Source organism: Mya arenaria, chromosome 8 (genome assembly GCF_026914265.1).
Source record: "Mya arenaria isolate MELC-2E11 chromosome 8, ASM2691426v1".
Taxonomy (NCBI): Eukaryota; Metazoa; Mollusca; class Bivalvia; order Myida; family Myidae; genus Mya; species Mya arenaria.
The window spans coordinates 42,199,054-42,209,049 of record NC_069129.1 but is presented as its reverse complement, the minus strand read 5'-3'; the positions used below and the strand labels follow the sequence as shown (position 1 = coordinate 42,209,049).

Here is a 9,996-nt window from a genome sequence, read left to right as displayed (position 1 = left end):
AATTGCCTAATCGCCAATACACTCTAAACGATGAAAATGTTAAACAAATAGTGGCAAAATCCAATGTGTTGAATCCTCTATCGTTCCATTGCAAATTTATTAAGCAAACACAATTATTGGTTCAAATATTAAGCAGCAAATATAATCTCCGCTATGCTATACAAGATTTTATCATTGGTCAACAGTATAGGGCAGTGGTATATGTCCGTTTTAAACCACTAATAACAAGTTGTGCAATTTTCCATCAAAAATATTAAAGGATTAAAAAGGATTATACCCATTGTAGTATAAACCTAGCTTGGATAAGAAACAGCTAAACATGGGTCAAGTCAGAATGCATACATTATAGAGTGTTGGCAAATGAAGAAGCACAGCTGAATTACTGCTGAAATAGTGAATATATTGTATGGGATTTAATGAAATACCACAATGACTGGATCACGCCTAATTCCGTTTCAACTCCAGTACGCTTCAAACATGAAAATTGTTTTTAATAATTGATCACACAAGTGCTGGATATTGATTAGGCTATTTTCAGTGTCATATTGGAGATGAAATTAAGTTGAATTGGTTAACAATTCTGAGGGAAATATATAGGAATGGTGGATGTTTTAAACGTAGATCGGATACTAGGGACTTCTTCTAAAGTGGATTAAAGGATTTTGGCATAACCCTGGAAGTGGATTTAAGATGATGTTGTCGTTGGACCAAAGATTTGTGGCTAAAAATGTCGTCAAATATGGATTGATTGTTCTCATATTATCCGTTACTGTATACCTTGGTAAGTAAACTGTACATATATTTGTAAACTATCTGATTTATAAAACCATACATAGCTGACAACTTCGACGTGGTCAGGGATGATGAAAAAATTGGGTATTGACATAACATAACATTACATAGCATAACGTTTATTAAGCTTTAAATGTACCAACATTCACGGACAACAGAAATGATTTACAATCTGCGTGTAGGTTAGCCAGAGATAGTGACAAGTAAATGATCAACTATACCAGCTAACAATATTAAAGGATGTAACATAACAAGTGCATGTAAATGTATGGTAGTATTGTTCAATATGATTCACTATGCCTGATAGAGTGCTGATAAAGTGTAGTGCGGCCAAACAAAACAATCTCTAAGTTCTGTACTTTGTTTGGTTTAAAGATACATTTCTTCGTATGTATGCAATATATATTTCCTCGTATATGCAAAGATATGTTATATGAAAAATGATAGGCGTTAATTTATTATCTTGCCTTATAATCTGAAGTTGCTTAAATGTTGCCATAAATATGGAAATGTATATTCGTTAGAGCCTTATCTTGCTTTAACTTCTTTAGTTGTTTTATTGCCATATTATAGGAAGGTTACTTGTTGTTAGTCCAATCCAATCCTCACTTCTTTAGTTGTTTCATTGCCATATTATAGGAACGTTTTTTGTTGTTAGTCCAATCCAACCATGACTTTTTAGTTGTTTTATTGCCATAACATAGGAAGGTTTACTTTTGTTAGTCCAATCAAGCCTTCACATCTTTAGTTGTTTATTGTCAGAATATTGGAACATATATACGTTGTATTCAGTTTGAGATTTATTGTTTTTCAGTTATACGATCGCCGGAATCCGTTCTTGATGATAAAGGTAAGATTTTAATCGTAATTGCCAAAGTCGTTCAGGTATAAAGTCATTGAACTAATGACAACATGTGTAACTAGTCTGACCGTCCGAAAGCATTGCTTTAAAATGTGCGTATCCAAAATGACTGATTGCACTGTACGTGTAGATATTCGAAGACGAAAATGGTTAGCAATACAGCCGTGACTTATACGAGTAGCAATCTGTACCCATAGAACTTCCAATTGACCTTAAACGCTTGTTGTTGTTTCTCACTTGAACGAGCAGGCTGACCGACCCACGTATAAATGCTTTCCTCGTGATCATTACCGTTCACGTTGAACGAGCATACTAATAGCGTTATGACGTTGATCACATTTGCATTGGATATCGACTACACGCTGTAAACATTTACATTCACACTGCTGGATAACGTAGCACTCAAAAGTAGATGTTATGTATAGATACATGTTCATGACATGTTTGGTACAAGAAGCGTTTTGCAATCCTCTCTAATTATATGATTGCACAAGACGAGTCACATACAAATTCGTCTGTACTTGACTTGACTCTCTCCATCAGATAACCTTCTGGTTAAGATTCCCCTCGATGACGGTCGCCCGTGTAACGCCACCTTCCGGCAGCCAGAGGCTGACAACTTCCGAAAGATTGAGTCATACCGATTCCCTGGCGTCGATCGTTACATAGCAGGTATATAGCAATGTAACTTGAAGAATAATTTTATCGATTGCGTTCTTCGAAAAATAGATGTATGTATTGTATAAAGCCTTGGTGTTTTCGACGTACGTCGTCGTCATGCTTTGACCGTAGTTATTTAAAAAAAATACAAACATTTCAAGATACTAGCATGGAAATTACTAAAAGGTATAGAGCTAATGCTACAAATGACAGTACGCTTATGTATTGTAAGGCCCATGATTATTATAATTGTAAGACGTATCTCAGAGAAAAACGAACAACTTGGGATCCGCTTGAAATACCTTTGTTTTAACACTCGATTTTTAAAATTGTGCAATTTAACTTGTTGATATTTTGAATATAAAGTCGTTTTCTCACGAGTTCATATTATATGTATCCTCTTTGATAACATTGACATTGTAACATTGATCAAATTCCTTTACAGTTTAAAAATATATTTTAATTTACAGCTGTTTTCTTACAAACTTATTTATCTTCCATATTTAATGAGATGACTGGTGCCAATTATATGCCGTTTTCTTATTATGTTTCGTATTTTATCATTTATTTCAGAGCTATTCCCACCTACAACCCCGGGTTATTCTTCTGGCCCTGTCCCTGGAGATGAAATCGTAAGCCCGGCACTCGTGACTGCATTCTCGTCCAATCACTACCTGGAATCCAAGTTTCTTTTCAAAAATATCGATGACGTTGTTCGCCCTCAGTACCCTGATGTTAAAGTGATTGTTTATGGGCTAGGGCTTTCAAATGGAGTCAGACAAAAGGTCAGTGGGGATAAAGGTTTGACTACTAATTAATTACCCTATTTATTTCATTGCAAACAGTAGCATACATCAGATTGAAAAATAATTATACTTCTAGCGTTTCACGTATGTGACAACCATACATTTCCTTAAAATTCAGTCCAAACTCAATCGGTTAAACAATTAAAAAAATATGTCGCGTTTCTCACTTTTAAGATAAGTGCCGATAATTTTTCACGGAATTCATTCTCTACCGGGCTTCTGGTCAAGCCAAATATTTTTGATCTCTGAGATATTTATGATTTTATTTAAATTCTCCGTGAGCGTTGTGACCAAACTTATTCGCCTGATCTACGAATAACCTTCAGTCTGATTGCAACATATTATCGAAATGTGAGTGTCGATTGTTTTTATTATAAACACGTATTTTTACCATTTTCATTTTCAGTTATTAACATTTTGCAAGTGCGAGATAAGGGAATTCAACTTTGACCATTATCCCGACCACGTAAAAATTATCTTCGGGTACACATGGAAGCCAATAGTTTTACAGGTAATAAATAATAGCTTCACGTTCATGTAACACTTTAAGTTTAACACTCGTATGTGAAAACTCTAAAAATTGTTGTGAACAGCTTATTCTTTATTTTAATTGACCCTCGACTAATGTACAGTGACAATGACAACATACATACATAGGATGTATGATGTGATAAAATTGGTAATATTTTATATAGAAAATAAATTAAAGCGGACATCAAATTTAGGTCCATTTAAAATGTCATGTTCAATCAAAACATATAAAAAAACACTTAAATTTCAAATTAGAGGGGTTGAAATCATTTCTGAATAAAAAAAAGCCATACAACATTTATATTTGACTATGATTAAAGTTTGGAGCAAAACTATAAGGGGAAAACATTGCGTTTTAGCGCTGAAGGCGACCGTGTGTAATCATTCTTCTCCTATAGCTTTCCACAGTTGCCGAAGGGAATCTTTATTCTGCCATTAAATCGTTTGGCATAACATACCAATTCATATGAAGTTTATTTTAGGCATTATAATGTGTGAATATCTCAACCATTCCACTGAACGCTCAACTGTACAATTATGCATTAAATATGACGACGATAATTCATGACAAAACTTGCTGATATTTTACCTGACCTCAAAACGAATGAACTTACTATGTTTACATTTTCAGGAAGTTGCACGGGAGCATCCGTTTTCTATTTGGATGGACACGTCCGTACGTTTCACTGATAGAGACCTCCGTCCCTTTTTTGAGAATGCGAAACGACTAGGCGTCATTGTCACAAAAAAACACTGGTCCCATCGCCATGCGCACCCACACAAAGACATTTCTTGAAGAAAATCCGAGCACTTTCAGGGACAGAAACGAATTTCAGGGCGGCTTTGTGATGTTATACTCAAATCCAACTACTGTGCAATATTTCATGAAGCCTTGGGTGTCTTGCGCTTTGACGCTAGGGTGTATGCTATCTGATCATTTGGCCCGTGATTATATAGACTGCGGGAAACACGGCAACGTTTATTTTGACTGTCACAGATTTGATCAGTCGGTGCTTGGGATCTTGCTGTCCAGGGCTTACGGTTTGAAAGTGGACGACCATGGTGTGGACACAAGAAGCTATCATAGTTTTTGTAAAGGGAATGATGACAGTTTTTACCTCCCGTCTTTCATTTCTGTGGAACCCTTGATTGAAAAGTACAGGGAAGATTGTTATTAGGGTATCCGTATCTGATAAAAATAGATTGTCATTTATATCGATATATTGGCATCCATTGGCGATAACATTAAATGTTGATGCCTGGTGACTCAGTTTAATGTTAGTATCATTTGAAAAGGTATTGCTTGTTGGTTTACAAAACGAATAACCGAACATGCATGATAGTTGAATTCATTACCGTTTGTAATTGTGTTCTTTGTTTCATAGAACCCGTTTAATTCATTTCAAAATAAGATGGGGTTACAAACCATTTTACTTTCCAATTATTTTACAATAGTATACATTCAATCATTCTAGCGCAAACATGTTAAATTATTTCCATATTTATATATTGGTTCTGTTCTGATCTTGTGTTCAATGAAGTTTTTTTACATACTGAACAAGTAATTATTGCAAGTAAATAATGAAACACTTATATATATTTTTTTATATTTATTTGTTAACTGACCTTTAATTACCATAATTGAATTATTTTGTGCAGTAGTATCAGTGGTAAGTTTGATATTTAGCTGATACCCTCTTTTTCTAACAGACCTGTCCATATTTAGCTCGTCTGTCAAATAAAATTGCTTAGGTATTGTCTTTGCTTTGGTATCGTCGTCATCGTCATGCAGAAACGTAAACCTTGTTCATTCACTCCAAAACCGTTCAAGGTTTTCAAATGAATGATACTTAGAACACATGTTAACAGAGACAATACGCGCATTTAAAGCTAGGTTGAGTCCATAATACTCTCGTCTGCCAAATAATAATGCCGAGGTATTGTCATATCTTTGGTATCGTCGTCGTTATGCAGAAGTGTAATCCTTGGTCATAAACTCCAAACGGCTTCAAGATATTCAATTGAATGGAACTAAGAACACATGTTACCAGAGGCAAAACGCGCATTGAAAACCAGGTTGAGTTTTGTCACTTTTTAAATGAAAGAAGAGAGCAGCATGGGTGTTCTCTCTGAGGATCTTGTTCTCGTGCTGCCATAAGCGTCAACATTTGGTAGATGTTCTATAATTAATAATTGCCCAAGAGTTTTACATTCGTAGGTCGACATTTATTAATTGATTGTGATTTTTTGTGACATGGAATGTCGAGCTCATATGAATCGTATCTCGTCCGACATTCGGTAGAATACAGTAAAATTACAATGTCTAATGGGAATGTAAAGCTGGACACAATCGTAGGACGACGTTCAAAAAAAATTATAGTGAAATTTCATCTCGAAAATCCTGCTCGACATTGAAAATCAACTATATTACATCGACGTCTAGCCATGATTCCGTCCAGCTCGACATTTCAGCTCAACATTGACATTCACTGCATATATTTGAATGTCGACCTATGATTGTGTGCAACTCTACATTCCAGCTTGACCTTGAAAGTCCTTATAAAATATCGAAAATCGAGCGAGGATACCCAGATCGTCATTCCAGCCCGACATTAAAATGTTACTGTTTTATACCGAATGTAGAGCTAGGATTGTGTCAAGGTCTACTTCCAGCTTGATATTTTTTTTTTCTGTGTATTACCAAATGCCGAGCTTGGATTCCGTCCAGCTCGACATTACGGGTCGACATTGAAAATCCACTTTCTTGTTCTGAATGCAGATATAGGATTCCGTCCAGCTCGTTATTCTTGCTCGACATTGAAAATTCACTATATAATATCGAATATCGAGCTAGGATTCCTTTGTGTAAATTATGTTTTAAAAAATATAAGGAGGAGAATATATATAAAGAAATAAAAAATGCAGGTCTAGTAGGAGAAATTAATAAAAAGTAAGACCGATATTTCTTCGATTTTTTATTATTCAAATCTTCTTACATATCATGAAGTCAAAACCCACCTGACTTGTGTCAGCCAATTCATAGGCTGTACTTAGGATGATAGATCACCATTAAGTTTCAAAAGCATAACTGAAGATCCTTTCAAAGACTAAAACACAGTTCAACTGCTTCCTTAAATTAATCGTTAAGGGTATATTTGTTCAAATGCATCAATGCACTATGCATATGTGATGCATATATTATGAACCTATAGAGTTTATAAAACATGTCATTGTATAAAAAGTTGATATGGTCGTTATTGACCTGTTGCCCATAATATAATCATCTCTTATTAATAGTGAGAATTAATCCAACAAAGTTTCGGACACGGGAATGATGTTAATTGTAGTTATTTCTGTCTTTAACAAATAGGACAGTGACCATTTAATGTGGTTTTCGTATAGAAAATATGACCAACCAAAGTCCTAGCCCTGATGGACACACCTCCTCTCTTCAAAAAGTTGGACAGGGCATACGGATGCATAACCGGCCAAAATCCATAAACTACATGTATGTACTTCACCAAAGAAAATTTAGGAGAATAAAATAAACTTGACAAGTGTAATATATTTCAAAATGAAAGGTCTAAATACTGGTTTTAGAATTGATCCTTCTTATTAAAACTATTGTAATGCCCTTTGACACATGAGCAACCGATCAGTTTGACTTCTTGCACTGTCTGCCAAATATTATATATTGTTCCTATGTTTCTGTCATATCAGAAACAAACACTTTAATGTTACGGTCACATCATTTGAATATTGTCTTGAATAATAATAATTGAATCATTAATGAAAAAGAATAATAGCAATTTACTGGAGCCGTCGTAATCAGTTGAAAATTTTAATAAAAATAAATAACTTTAGCGTAGATACTTATCAAGTGTCCGCAGAGTTTCGCGGGGTTAACCCCTCCGAGGATCGCCACGTTCGTTATTCTTCGGTCGACTGATTACCCTCCGAGGGCATTAAATTCAAACTCCGAGGAACGCGGACAGTCGATAAAATCATTGTGTTGTCCGCGATAGCGAAATTCCGCGGAGGGAAACGGAAAGTTGGTGTAACTCGTTGAGTGTACTGTATTTCAAAATGACTTAAAATCCAATTCTTATAACTACGCAAGCAATAGGATTGTGTTTTTTGCTCCCAATATGTGACCGCGAAGCAGTAGAGTTTGTGTTCAATTCTCCTCAGAGTCAAATTTAGAAAAAAATATCCATTTTGACCTTGATAGCCACGATATTTTTTTTCAGTTTGTATTTAACAAGAGCTATGCATTATTTGCGATGTAATCCTGTTCATCCTTGTTAATTTCTGACGTACACCAGCGACATTTCATTGAAATACAACCCATGAATATCTGTCTCCTTATTTTGACTGGAAATTGCGCAATCATTTAACGAATCGCGAACTACATGCTAGATCTACAAACATTTCACAATTTACACGCCAAAAGTTCTCGACGGTTTGTTTTAAATAAAAACATTAACATCGGAACGTATTTGTAGTAAACGTTTCTGTATAGCTGCAGAAATCGCGAGAAATCAGGGGTATGACATTGCCTAAATACTTTCAATTTTGACAGGACGTTATGGTTACGGGTACCTACACTGTAATCGCGTATTTTCGACAGGGTTACTTGGTATTGTAGTAAAAAAACGATAAAGCATGACAACAGGAACACAGGTTGGTTATAGAACTCCAATTTTAATTATTTTTTTCTTTACGTTGGAGCAACGCTCGGCGAAAAAAAAATAGAAAAAAACTACGAAATTCCTTTTTATTTTGGTTTTGCCATATTTAGGTACGGCGCTCCATTGAATCCAATGATATAAAACCCCGGGCCAAAGTAAATTGCTATGATTGTTTCCATGTGCAAAGGCGCAATTTAAGTGTCAACTTTGATTAAAATGACGTCACAACATCTTAGGGGGTCATGTAGTGATTGGCAGAACGTTTTGACAAGCACACAGCATAATTGTAAAGCTAATGTTATTTCGGAGGTGCTTACACTAAGTTGATAAAATAAATCGCTGCGCTCCGTTCCCTTTGGTTGCTTATTCACGAAGCAATACGTAGTGAACTTGTTTTAAGTATAATGTTCAAGGGACGAGACACCAGATGATACTATTGTTAGAAAAAAAAGAAAATTATCAAAAACAACCACAAAATTGATATTGTTCTGTACCATTGAATCTTACTAGCGAGTTTATATGTATCACGTCGCTTTTTTCTAATAGGAAATTGACTTGGAGTGTCTGCCACGTAAATCCCAGTAATTTATAAATATAGGTATCTGTACTTGCCAAATATGCACACTTTAAATATGGTCGCCAGTATGCGCTATTTTTAAAAGCGTAAACTCAGCTGATATATTATTTTAATCATGTAAAATAATAAAGTGTCGGCCTCATACTAGCTCGCATTGATAATTCAAGGCTTGTTTCTGTAGCGTTTTGCATATATATTGTCTTGAAGACATACCGTATTTGCCGATAACTGGAACCATCTGGTGTCTAGTTCCTTTAAACGCTCATTACGAGAAATATATTGATAACAAGATTTATTTGTATTTCAACTAGATGCTACTGAAAGCGAGCTTAATCATTGCATTAATTGTATTGTATAAACATTGTATTTTTATATTATGGTAGTCCATCTTTCAAAACGTCTGTTTAAATTACAACAACGGAATATATGATTTAATACTAACTCGGGGGCAGGAGGCGTCCTGTATATTGTCCGATCACTAACGTAATTACCCTTCGTCTAATCAGGTGGGCGAAATAGGGTCATCTTGGCCCTCTTGTTTATCAAACGTTCTACAACGCTTTAAAGCTTAACGCTGCTAGGATCGGGCATGATTTGGGAAGGGCATACATGCGTAGGGTGTTTTCCATGCTAAGGCCCCAGAACTTTTATGTTTTATGTCAGTCGAGCGATAAGTTGAGCCGTTGGCCTGAGAATTTAAAAACGGACTCCAGTTTACTGTCATGATGTGTTAGTGCATTTCAGATGTAAACATCGAGATTATTTATTTTTTATTGATTAACCATTATATAATTTTTGCATGTATCACAGACGCTACTATTATGATCTTGTATATTAAAGGGAGGCAATGAAACAAAATATACCAATTTTATTTTGTTTCTTAAATAAGATAATGCTGATATCCACAAACAAATATTCCTGGGGAAAAATATTCAAACTTTTTATAACACTAAAATGATACTTTACCCGGAGCAAGTTTCATTTTTTCATAATGGATGGCTAACTTTAAAAACAAACCTGATAGTAAACATTAACCAGTGGCGAGAACAGGCTTTAATGATACTAGGGGCGTAAATA

General features: G+C 35.1%; 1 pseudogene; it reads left to right on the top strand.

The window, feature by feature from the left end:
* The first annotated feature begins 380 nt into the window (after positions 1-380).
* Positions 381-5,390, top strand: LOC128244808 (uncharacterized; annotated as a pseudogene).
* Positions 5,391-9,996: the final 4,606 nt, after the last annotated feature.